The following is a 13,015-nucleotide window of genomic DNA, read 5'->3' on the forward strand; positions in this document are numbered from 1 at the left end:
TTAATTTTGGGACACATGTGAAGACATGACAGAATATGAGGGTATAAAGGAAATATTTTTTTATGCAAAGTTATGTGATGTCTTTGAAAATTGAAATGTACTTTCTATATATTGTGAACTTTATGTTAGAGAAGAGAAAGGATGGTATATGTGAAGTTGTGTATAGAAAGCTACAAAGGAAAAATCATATATTGAAGATATCAATTTTGTCAAGAGGTTTTTTTATCGATTCCTTTTATGTACATATTATATCATTCTAATTGCAAGTTTGGGAAGTGGTCTCATCTTGCATACTTATATAATTGTAATACCAACTCCTAACAGGGTTGAGGCTTCTAACAAGGACATAAACACTATATAGATGTAAGAGATTCCTAATAGGGTCAATATATTTTATAAGATACCTTTGATTAGTGGATCATTTTGTGGGTACCATCCCCAGTAGGATTTTCCCTTGGCCAAGGTTTTCCCAGTTAAAAAATAATGATGTTATGAGTTGCATTGTGTTACTGTTATGTTTACTTTTTAGTTTAGTCATATGTACATGTTTTAATATTGCTAAAGATACCCACAGTTGGGCGTAAGTTTGTGAAAATATTGATTCACCCCCACCTCAATATTTCTTATTTCTTATTTTTAAATATGTTATATGATCAGAGTACTATTGAGGAGGCTAAGGCATTCAAAAAAATTCTAGATCAATCTACTAAGGAATTAGGGCAAGAGATCACCTTGAAGGAGTCAAAGACTTTTTTCTTTAATTCTTGTCCTATTTTGGAGTAGAAAATATGCCAAACCCTGAATTTTAACAAAGGTAGTCTCTTTTGAAAATAGTTGGGGCTTCCTTTAGACTTGGATCAAATTCAACAATAAGATAAAGCTAAATAAAGGAAAATGGCTATCAACATCTAGAAGGGCTACTATGATTCAATTGGTTCTCTTAGCTCAACAAATATATCAATTACTATGGCGTGATCTCCCAAGGAATAAGAGGGATTAAATCGAACTTTCTTTTGGCAAGGAACAAGGGACAAGAAAAAATCTCCCTATTTACTTGGGATAAGGTCTGTAGACCAAAAGATGAAGAAGGAGTGGGGATTAAGTATATAAAACTTCAAGGGAAAGCCCTAGGAGCCAAACTTGTTAGAGAATGTATAGGTTTCCCCACCTCAAATAGGAAAGGATTCTAGCAAATAAATATTTAAGTATTGTTAACTTTATTAATATTTTTAGGGAAAAGTCACCTCCTAGAGGATCAAGGATTTGGAACTTTATATTGGATTGCAGGCCTATTATTTGGCAAAATTGACTTGGAATAGAAAAGTCTTAATAGTTGAAAGATTTTTTACTTGGTTAACCTGGAATAGAAAATTCTTAATAGTTGAAAGATTTAGGAAAATGAGTTATTATGGACCTAGTAGATGCGCTTTATGTGAGAATGAGGTAGAGGACATTGATCACTTATTCTTAGGATGTCCCTTTTCTAGACAATGTTGGACACAGATTTGTTCAAAATTAGGTTGGTCAACAACCTTCCCTTCAACAATTTCAAAAATGATTTTTGCATGGCATCTCCTAAAGAAGGAAAGTATATATGGCTCATTGTGGATTTCAACCCCCTCTATTGTCCTATGAGAATTATGGAAGGAATGTAACATGACAATATTCCAAGACAAGAAGATGGAGGTAAGGAAAATCCTTAATAAGATAGAGTCATTGATCATAGAACTAACTAATAACCTAGTTAGAAGTAAGAAGATAGATGATATATATAAATGTCTCACTAGGATGGAAAAATAAGAGGTATGGATAGGTCTTAAACTCCCACACTTTGTGGGGCAAGGAGGGGACATCACTTCCAAGAAACATGAGAATTGCAGATGGACTCCCCCATAAAGGGATGGTTCAAACTCAATTTTGATGGAGCCTCTTGTGAAAACCCAAGAAAAATAGGCATAGGTTTTACCCTTCACAACTTAGATGGTGAGGAGATAGCTAAGATAGAAAAAATATATAGGTATAGAAACCAATGATGGGGGAGAATTAAAGGCTTTAGTAGAAGGTATTGCATTGTGTAAAAGTTTCAAATGTAAGAACTTAAAATTTGAGCGAGACTCTCCAATCATCATTAGTGCCTTAAGAAAAGGATCCCTCCCTAATTGACAATTAAATTCTATTCTATGAAGCACTATTTCATTGTGTAAATCCTTTAATAAATCACTATCAATCATTTTTATCATGAAGATAATTGAAGGGTGAATGAATTAGCGAACTAGGCATTTAGAAGGGTCTTTACTGGTGATTATCCTAGCATCAAGGAATTTTTAATTAGGGTTTAATAACTTATCCCAATTTTTTAGGGGCCTTAGATTTGTTGCCTCCTTTTACCTTTCATTTCTTTAACATGAGTATGCATTGATATGTTTCAAATATCTTCACCCCAGCATGATACGTAAGTCAGTTTTAATCTTTCATCGTACCTTCAATCCTTGTCACATGATCATAATCCTCTTAGGATTCCAATCCTTCACTATTCGGATCCTACCACTCTTGGCTTATTTTATAGGCAAGGGATAAGAACCAACATTTTTGCCTCCAATTAGGCCCTCACGCTTTTCTATGAGAGATATAAAGTGAGGGTGAGCGAGCTATCCAGGAATATGCTTTTGAGGAAGTATTTAGTAAATTTAGATGTTTCCTTGAGAAACATTGATAACAATTTGATAACTATGACAAGGTTAATATTGAGGGCAAACTAGTTATGAAATACTCAATCTTTTGGGTGGAGAATTGGGAAGCCTTCAGACAAAATTTGGATGTGAGAATGTGGAACCTTAACTTTCTGATGTGTTCTTCTTCATGTGAAGTGTCCTTTTGAGCCTAATTGGTTTGCCACGTACTTAAAGAATGAAGGAATTGTAAGATATGTAAAAATCATGGAATGTACTAATCTAACCAGTTTATGGATGGAGGAGGAAGCATCTTTAGAAGAAGAGAACATCATACTAAAAATGAAAATAAGGTTGACAAGGAAGCTAGGTTGAGTTCAATCAAAGCCGATCCAAAAGGCAAAGGTGTGGTAGATTTTTAAGGGTCAATGAGGTAAATTTTCGGTACGTGTGTATGACAAGAATTTTTTGCTGAGAGTATTAGATGCAAGGTCTATGTCAAACTTTATAGTAGTTCATTCCATTTTTTTCATACTTATAGTCCTTCTAGCTCTCTTAGGTATATGGGTGAGGGGCACTATATAGTTTTTGATCTCCTTTTGTAATAAATGAGATCATTGGATATATGAAAAGGCAGAGAGTGATAGGTGGTTCTATAGTCCTAGTCTAAATATGATCATGGTTTTTTTGACATGCTAATAATCTTATGTAATAGTTCTTATACTCTTAATATAAGTAAAAATTGCAGTTTATTGAATATAATTAGGGCTAATTTCTTAGTATTGTTTCCATTTTAGAGTGCAATAGTAGATTCGTAATTGGATCTATATAATTGTGTTGTAGGGGACACCACTGTATTTAAGAAAGTCTTTTTAATGATAATTTTATCAACAACTGATCTTAACCCAATTATATTTATTACTGGATAAGTAATTTTATTTATAATATTCATAAACACGTTAGGCATGAGGTCCTATATGACAATTCATGCATCAAATAATCTTTTATGCTAATAGGAATCTTCACAATTAGTAGACTTTATAATCTACCCTTGTACTAATCGATCGAGAGAAATCTTAATTGAGAATAGTTCAACCTCATAATGTTATGACTATTAGATATTGACTCCAGCAAGCATTAATAATTTCTTAGGTTTAATAGGAACATTAGTTAGAGAAGTTCTATGTAATCTCTTTAAATTTTGGCAAGTACGGAATCGTTTCTTACATAAAGAAACTATAGTAATACAAGAATCTTGATTTATCTATTAAGAATGATTCATGTATATGGTAACTAGTGATATTTGGTTCTCATTTATTTAGTAAGATTAAGCTAATATCAATCTTATTAAAAAAGTGTTGCATGGGCTTGACTCAAGAAAGTGATCATCCATCTATACAAATAAGCAAGGAGGAGGTTAATCAAAGTTGGTTAACCATTTATTAGTTCGTATCTTATCTATATGGCAGGAACTAATGTTCCCACTTATGGCTCATCGCTAATTTTTCTTAACCAAAGTCACCATAACACTAAAGTTTCAAAATCATTTATTCTTAAATTATTTTAAAAAAATTAATTTCTTATTTTTTATTGGTCAACCCCTATTTTTCTAGGGGTACAATTGATTTATTGTGACAATTTTTTTAATAAAAAATTAAATTCTAGAATCTTCAATGATCTCAATGGTTCTTCAAACATTAACATTAAATGTAATGTCCCCTTTCTAGCATTCATAGCATGATGTTGTCGTTAGCCTATTTCCCCACAGTCCCGTAGGCTAACTAGGACATTAAAGGGGCTTAGAGGCCATTTGGCCTAGGCAGTTTTAGTTGCAGGTCTTTCTAAGGGGTTCTGGGGCAACTTTGGGCATACTTACTATTTATAGTAAGTCATCTTGGACATGGTCGGACATTCAATCACAGTGGTATGTCGATGGTAATTGTTTAAAATCAATAGGAAAACTTATTTATCATTGATAAGATTTTTTATGCATTGATAAAGCCATTTTATAAAGTTAAATTAAAATATTTAACTTTATTAATGCATAGACTATAGTTTGTGGGAAATATTTAAATTAAAAGAGTTTCCTTTATTTTTATAACACATTGGAGACATAAGGTACATAAAGGGAGTTATGTTTTATCCCACATTGAGAAAACGAAGGATTAAGCTCTTGTGAGAACACTATAAAAGAAATGGAAGAGCTTTTTTTTGTATGCTTGGATGAAGATTAATGTTATGTTGCTAGATATCTGATTATCGGGCTTGGAGGACGGAATCCCTCTTTGCTAGCATTCTCTTCGCTGTTGGAAGACACAGTCAGGAGGATCAATGGTGTTTTCACTTCAGGAAACACACTGGGTTTCATTTGGAGCGTTCGCATAAAGAAATTTACAAGGGTTTGAGGTGCAGATCTGAAGTTAGTTATTGCTATAGTGTAGCATGAACAGTATTTTGCTACAGTCGGCATGAACAGTATTTTTCTACAGTACGGCGTGAACAGTGTTGGTATCAAGTTTACTTGTTTTTCCGACTGATTAGAAGTTTGGAAGGCTGCCGACTACATCTGCAAAATACTACGGCAACTAATTCCAGGTTTCTTTTGTCAAATTTTGATACTTTGCATAATAATTGTTGAATACAAGTCTGAATAGTTGTTGCAGCCTTTAAGGCAGCTGTAAGTGCACATCTACATTTAAAAATCACCCTTTATCAGCAAATTGAAAGAGTTTCCAGATTTTTCATATATTGTTGAATGTGTGCCAAGTGTTTGTGAAAATGTTATGATGTGTATTATGCATTTTAATGTCACTTCATAGTTGTTCGTAAATCTACTCATTGGAAAGCAATTTATTGAGGAAATCAGCTTTATGAGTTTGCATACAAAGTGTTTGACAATATTCCTTAAGTTAAATTTCTACAAGTCAAAGTTCAAATCAGGGGAGGATATTACAGTGGTATCAGAGCTATAAGTCATGCCATCCTATGGAGGTCTTATAGGAAATTTGGAACTGGCAGATAGAGGGGAAAGTGTTTGATGAAATGTCAAAACACTAAAATCAGAGCATTTATGTTTGAGCATGCGACAGGGGCCTTATAATTTCCGCAATACCAGAGCAAGACAAAATAAGAGTTCAGACCTGCAAAGCAAATAGTCTAGTTCATCCGTACAAGGGGGTATAGAATCCAGTCATACAGACACATCGGAGGTATTCTTTGATCAAGACAGCAATATGGGTGACCGAGATGACAGGAATACAAGATTAGGTGGAGGCGGGAATGTCGGTCCAGAGCCTGGAGAGGAAAGATTCTTACAGTTATTAGAGACCTTGGTACAGGGTTAGCGAGTAGCAGAACAAAAAGCACAGGAACAGAATCAGAGATTGGATCTTATGATGCAGATGATGGCTCGTCAAATGGGGTTGAATGCTAACATGGGTGGAGGAAATAATCAGAATGGTAACAATCAGAATGGAAATGATCAGGATGGGACACATAATGGAGATGAACAAGTTGGGAACAATTTTGGTCATGCACCCCAGTGAGCTAGGACAGTGAGTTCAAGGCCCATGATTCCTACATTTCCTCCTAAAGCTCCAGAGCAGCTCGTACCAGAGCCCCAGATTACTGATATACAAGACCAGTTGAGGAGAGACTGGGAAGCCAGAGGGCTAGATTTTACTGCTGCAATTACCTTTAGGGAGTATATGGATGTGCGGATGAAACATATGCCATGTGGACATGACAGGAACCAGAGCTATGAGCTACGGAAGAAAGTAGGGAGACTTGAGTTACCATATTATGATGGCTCAAGAAAGTCTACAGCAAGAGCTTGGGTTCAAAAGCTTGACACATACTTTCAATTGAACCCTATGCCCGAGGAAGAAGCTATTAAGTATGCAGCAATTCATCTGGATGGGTTAGCACACGAGTGGTGGCATCATGGTATGGTCACTATGGGACATGCACACATTACCTCATATGTGGAGTTTACAGAGAGGCTGATTGAACATTTTGATAGGAAGGATCCAGAACTCCATTTCAAGGAGTTAGCTCAGCTTAAATAGTGGGGATCATTGGAAACATACATTTCAGAGTTTCAGAAACTTGCAGTGTTAGTAACAGATGTATCTGAACGGAGGATACTAGTTCTATTTATGGATGGGTTAGCTGATCTGCTGAGAGGGTGGATTAAAGCTCTCAACCCTCCCACTTTGCAGGAAGCCATTAAGAAAGCTCGTGACATGGATTCCTCTTCATCTTCAAAAAATAAATTCCAGGCAAAGAGTTTCCCTTCAAGGAAAGATAAGGACAGGAAACCTTTTCATAAAGAGGTTCAGCCAGCTAAGGAGGAAAGTAAGAGGTTGGACAATGAGACACTTAATGATCTCAGGAAGAAGAAGCTTTGTTTTCATTGCAGGGAGCCTTGGGATTTGTCACATAAGTCTCCATTGAAAGCAAAAGCTAAGAAGATGGAGTACTTTTCAGCCGAAGAGTCAGTAGATGGAGATTCAGAGCAGTCATCTGAATCAGATGGAGATGATGATAGTTCTTCACAGGAGGAAGCACGCGGTGATAGCACGATAGCTCAGTTGTCAAGTATACAGGAGGCCGTCACTTTCAAAGTTAGGGGAACCTTGGATGGACAGAGAGTTGTGTCACTCATTGATACAGGGGCGACACATAACTTCATTGATGAGAAGTTTGTGACACGCAGAGGGCTACATACAGAGGAGCATAGGGGATTTAAGGTGATGGTTGCCGATGGCTTCAAAATTGAATGTACCAAGAAAATCTCCAACTTGCAACTTCGTTTGGGAGATTATGACATGACAGGAGATTTCTTTGTGGTCAACATTGGTGATCAGGATATGGTGCTTGGGATGAACTGGATGAAGTCTCTGGTAGAGTTTACATTTAACCTTGAGAAAATGGAAATGAGGTTTGAGGCAAATGGTAAGAAGATAGTGCTCAGAGGTTTTTCAGATGGGAGACTTCGAGTGGTGTCACTCAAGTGGATGCAGAGTTTCTTTAGACATGATCAGGTGCAGTGGGCAGCAGAGTTTAGAGTAATGCCTGAGATGACAGAGCAACATAAACAAGATTATCCACCTGATGTACAAAAAATAATAACCAAACATACTAAGGTATTTGGTGAGATACCTCCAGGGAGACCCCCAGATAGGGGAATTGAGCATGTTATTGAATTAGAGGAAGGGGCTAAGCCAGTTATCATCACACCTTACCGCCATCCGAAGAGATGTAAGGATGAAATAGAAAAGGCAATTAAGGAATTGATTGACATGGGGCACATACGGCCAAGCAAAAGTCCCTTCGCTTCTTCAGTAGTATTGGTGAAGAAGAAGGATGGTACAATGAGGATGTGCATTGATTATAGGGAGCTAAACAAGAAGACAATCAAGAACCGATACCCTATCCCGCGCATTGATGAGCTTATTGATGAACTGCATGGTGCATGCTACTTCTCCAAGATTGATTTGAGATCCGGCTACAATCAAATACGGGTTAGAGAGGTGGATGTTGAGAAGACAGCTTTTAGATGCCACTATGGACATTTTGAGTTCTTAGTCATGCCCTTTGGGTTGACAAATGCCCCTGCCACATTCCAGTCCTGTATGAATAGAGTGTTCAGAGATCAGTTGAGGAAGTTTGTGTTGATATTTTTTGATGATATACTGATATACAGCCGTACTTGGGAGGAACATTTGAAGCATATTGATACAGTGCTCAGTATTCTAGAAAGGGAGTCATTATATGCCAAGATGAGTAAATGTGAGTTTGGGATGACAGAGTTGCTCTATCTAGGGCATATTATTAGTGCAGGAAGTGTTCGGGTTGACCCAGACAAGATCAGGGCCATTTTGGATTGGCCACCACTGAGGAAAACTTCACAACTCAAGGGATTTCTCAGACTTTGTGGGTTCTACCACAGATTTGTGAAGGGATTTTCACAGATAGCAGCACCACTTACAGATTTGACACAAAAAGATAGTTTCAAGTGGTCAGAGAGGGCTCAAGATTGTTTTGACAGGTTTAAGGAGCTGATGAGTACATGTCCTATTTTAGCCATTCCAGATTTCACCAGGCCCTTTGAGTTGCAGTGTGATGCCTCGGGAGAGGGCATAGGAGCTGTTCTCATGCAAGACAAACATTCCATCGCATATGAGAGTAAAAAATTACGAGGTGTGGAGAGAACCTACAGCATCTATGACAAAGAGATGCTAGCAATCATGTACGCGCTAGCTAAGTTCAGGCAGTACTTAGTGGGAAGTCGATTCACAGTAAAAATAGATCATAATAGCTTGAAACATTTCCTTGGACAGAAGGACCTTAATGACAGGCAACAGAAATGGGTGAGTAAATTACAGGCCTATGATTTTGACATAGCCTATGTCAAAGGGAAGAAAAATATTGTTGCAGATGCTTTATCTAGAAGGCCTCATTTGCTTGCTGTTGGGATAGTCATGGATGATTGGAGAGAGATGATCTTGGCAGAATATGCTAAGGATAGTTGGGCATCTAGCATTATTGAGGGAGCTATTCAAGATAGTCGATACACTGTCGTAAATGATTTGATCATCTACAAGGAAAGGATTTATTTAGTACCCGGGTCTGCTATGAAGCAGAAGATTTTGACTGCATTTTTTTATTCACCAATGGCAGGACATCTCGGATTCTTTAAGACATATCGGCAGGTGAGAGAGCGCTTCACTTGGAAAGGACTCAAATTAGAGGTGCTTCAGTTTGTGAGGGAATGCCCTGTGTGTCAGCAGAACAAACAGGAACATTCTTTTCCGGGTGGTTTACTACAGCCCCTACCCATACCAAAGAAGAAGTGGGATAGCATTTCCATAGATTTTATCAGGGGCCTCCCCAAGGCACAGGGTCGGGATTGTATCTTTGTTGTGGTAGACAGATTGACAAAATTTGCACATTGCTTTGCAATTTCATCTACATATTCAGCAGCACAAACAGCAGAACTATTTTTTCGAGAGGTATTTAGACTACATGGGATACCACGGAGCATAGTCAGTGACAGAGACAACAGATTTATGAGCCACTTTTGGCAGGAGTTGTTCAGGTTATGTGGAATAGAGCTCACTCCGAGTACCAGCTACCACCCCCAAACTGATGGGTAGACAGAGATAGTGAACAAATGGGTTGAGGGGTACCTTCGAAACTACATAGTAGGAGAGCAGAAGGCTTGGGTGAAGTGGCTACATCTAGGGGAGTACTGCTATAATACCTCTTTCCATATGTCTATTCAAATGTCCCCTTTTATGGCACTGTACAGGTATGATGCTCCTAATTTTTTGGATTTGTTATTTGGGGACAACAAGGTGCCTAAGGCCAAGGATACTTTGCAGGAGTGCCAGGACATTATGCGATTCTTGAAGGAAAATTTGCAAAAAGCACAAAATCAGCAGAAGCAATATGCTGATCAGCACAAGGTTGAGAGGTCTTTTGAGGTGGGAGATATGGTGTACCTCATGTTACAGTCGTATAGACAGTCCTCTCTCAAGAAGAGTGGAGCAGAGAAATTGAAACCACACTACTATGGACCATTCAAAGTAATCAGGAGAGTGGGTGAAATAGCTTATGAGTTGGAGTTTCCTGCAGACAGTAAAGTGCATAATATGTTCCATGTGTCACGCCTTAAGAAGGAATTGGGTCACAATGTGGTGCCTTTAGTAGTATTGCCACCTCTTGATGATGAGGGAAAGCTTATCTTGGTTCCCGAGGCCATACTTGACTCCAGGGAGAGGGTGCTTCGCAGGAGGACTATCAGGGAGTATCTAGTGAAGTGGAGGAACCTACCTATCGAGGATGCTACTTGGGAAAATGAGTAGATATTGCAGCATCCAGAGTTGAAATTGCTTGAGGACAAGCAATTTTGAGAAGGGCGGACTGTAATGTCCCCTTTCTAGCATTCATAGCATGATGTTGTCATTAGCCTATTTCCCCACAGTCCCGTAGGCTAACTAGGACATTAAAGGGGCTTAGAGGCCATTTGGCCTAGACAGTTTCAGTTGCAGGTCTTTCTGAGGGGTTCTGGGGCAACTTTGGGCATACTTACTATTTATAGTAAGTCATCTTGGACATGGCCGGGCATTCAGTCACAGTGGTATGTCGATGGTAATTGTTTAAAATCGACAGGAAAACTTATTTATCATTGATAAGAATTGTTATGCATTGATAAAGCCATTTTATAAAGTTAAATTTAAATATTTAACTTTATTAATGCATAGACTATAATTTGTGGGAAATATTTAAATTAAAAGAGTTCCCTTTATTTTTATAACACATTGGAGACATAAGGTACATAAAGGGAGTTATGTTTTATCCCACATTGAGAAAATGAAGGATTGAGCTCTTGTGAGAACACTATAAAAGAAATGGAAGAGCTTTTTTTTGTATGCATGGATGAAGATTAATGTTATGTTGCTGGATATCTGATTATCAGGCTTGGAGGACGGAATCCCTCTTTGCTAGCATTCTCTTCGCTGTTGGAGGACACAGTCAGGAGGATCAATGGTGTTTTCACTTCAGGAAACACACTGGGTTTCATTTGGGGCGTTCGCATAAAGAAATTTACAAGGGTTTGAGGTGCAGATCTGAAGTTAGTTATTGCTATAGTGCCGCATGAACAGTATTTTGCTACAGTCGGCATGAACAGTATTTTGCTACAGTACGGCGTGAACAGTGTTGGTATCAAGTTTACTTGTTTTTTCGGCTGATTAAAAGTTTGGAAGGCTGCCGACTACATCTGCAAAATACTACGGCAACTAATTCCAGGTTTCTTCTGTCAAATTTTGATACTTTGCATAATAATTGTTGAATACAAGTCTGAATAGTTGTTGCAGCCTTTAAGGCAGCTGTAAGTGCACATCTACATTTAAAAATCACCCTTTATCAGCAGATTGAAAGAGTTTCCAGATTTTTCATATATTGTTGAATGTGTGCCAAGTGTTTGTGAAAATGTTATGATGTGTATTATGCATTTTAATGTCACTTCATAGTTGTTCGTAAATCTACTCATTGGAAAGCAATTTATTGAGGAAATCAGCTTTATGAGTTTGCATACAAAGTGTTTGACAATATTCCTTAAGTTAAATTTCTACAAGTCAAAGTTCAAATCAGGGGAGGATATTACATTAAATCACATGTCAATGCCTACTGAATGTCTTATTTGTGGGAGAAACAAAGCGAAGAATGAACCCATTGGTGAAGGCATCCTCATAGGTCTTCAAAATCCCAATACTAACTATCAGTTGCACAAAAATCTTACATCTAGCCTTGTCAAGCACTTGGGTAGGGTAATGTTCATATTGGATGCAAAAAGAACAAGGCAACTGTCTCTTCTTCATCACATAATGCTTTCAGGAATGGAAAGTTGCAACAATGTGGCATTCAACTAAAAACCCCAATCTTGATCCATGTTCTACTTCTCAAACCTCCTATGCAAATGAATATGTATGAATTGTAGCCTAATAGAATTATGCATTTCTATTCTCAGAAAACCTTTTTATCAATGACAACTGGACACAACATTTTGAGAGAAGTGATCATTCATGCTTCCCTTGATTGCTCTGGAAAATTCCATCAAATAATCAATGACAAATTTATCTACAAGATATCTTAAATAAGTATTGAGGTGACCATTTTTTCCCTAGAGAAACATGTAGAGGTTATATTACCTAATTGAAAGGACCATGGCCATGGCTACCCATGAAAGGAAAATGTGCCCCTAATTTATGAGTAACTTCGCATATATTCTGTTTTGCCTCGCCTATCACAACATGTGTTGGTGCCCTCACATTGTAACGACTATGTGGGTTCTCCTCAATTCTTCAAATTCAAGAAGATAAAACACCTCATTGCTCAATATCTCTTCTGCATTTCCACCATAGAATTATTAGAGCTTATCTAGAGACAATTCACACATTGTGTTCTTCCAACTTGACTTTGAAAATTGTGTTTTCCATCATTCTATGATTATTTATTTATTCAATATAAGTTTCATTTATTGTTTTATCCCTATTGTTATTTATAGATATAACATTTGAATAGGTATTTTGAATTATGCATATTTTTTCTTTTAATTTATATTTTAATTAAATACTAAATAAATACAATTAAAAAATGCAAGTGATGACTTTTATATAATGATGTAAAAAATAATTTGACTTTCTTGAAGACAATAGTTGAGTTTTATTTTAAAGTTATGTTTGTATCAAATAGTTTTTTTTTTTTGGCATTTGTATTAAATAGTTAAACCACTATCTTATGATAGAAATTTCATAATTTTGTCATATATTTTCTTC

This window comes from Cupressus sempervirens, chromosome 11 (assembly GCF_028749045.1).
Source record: "Cupressus sempervirens isolate cs-2001-9-10 chromosome 11, ASM2874904v1, whole genome shotgun sequence".
In the NCBI taxonomy this organism is placed as follows: Eukaryota; Viridiplantae; Streptophyta; class Pinopsida; order Cupressales; family Cupressaceae; genus Cupressus; species Cupressus sempervirens.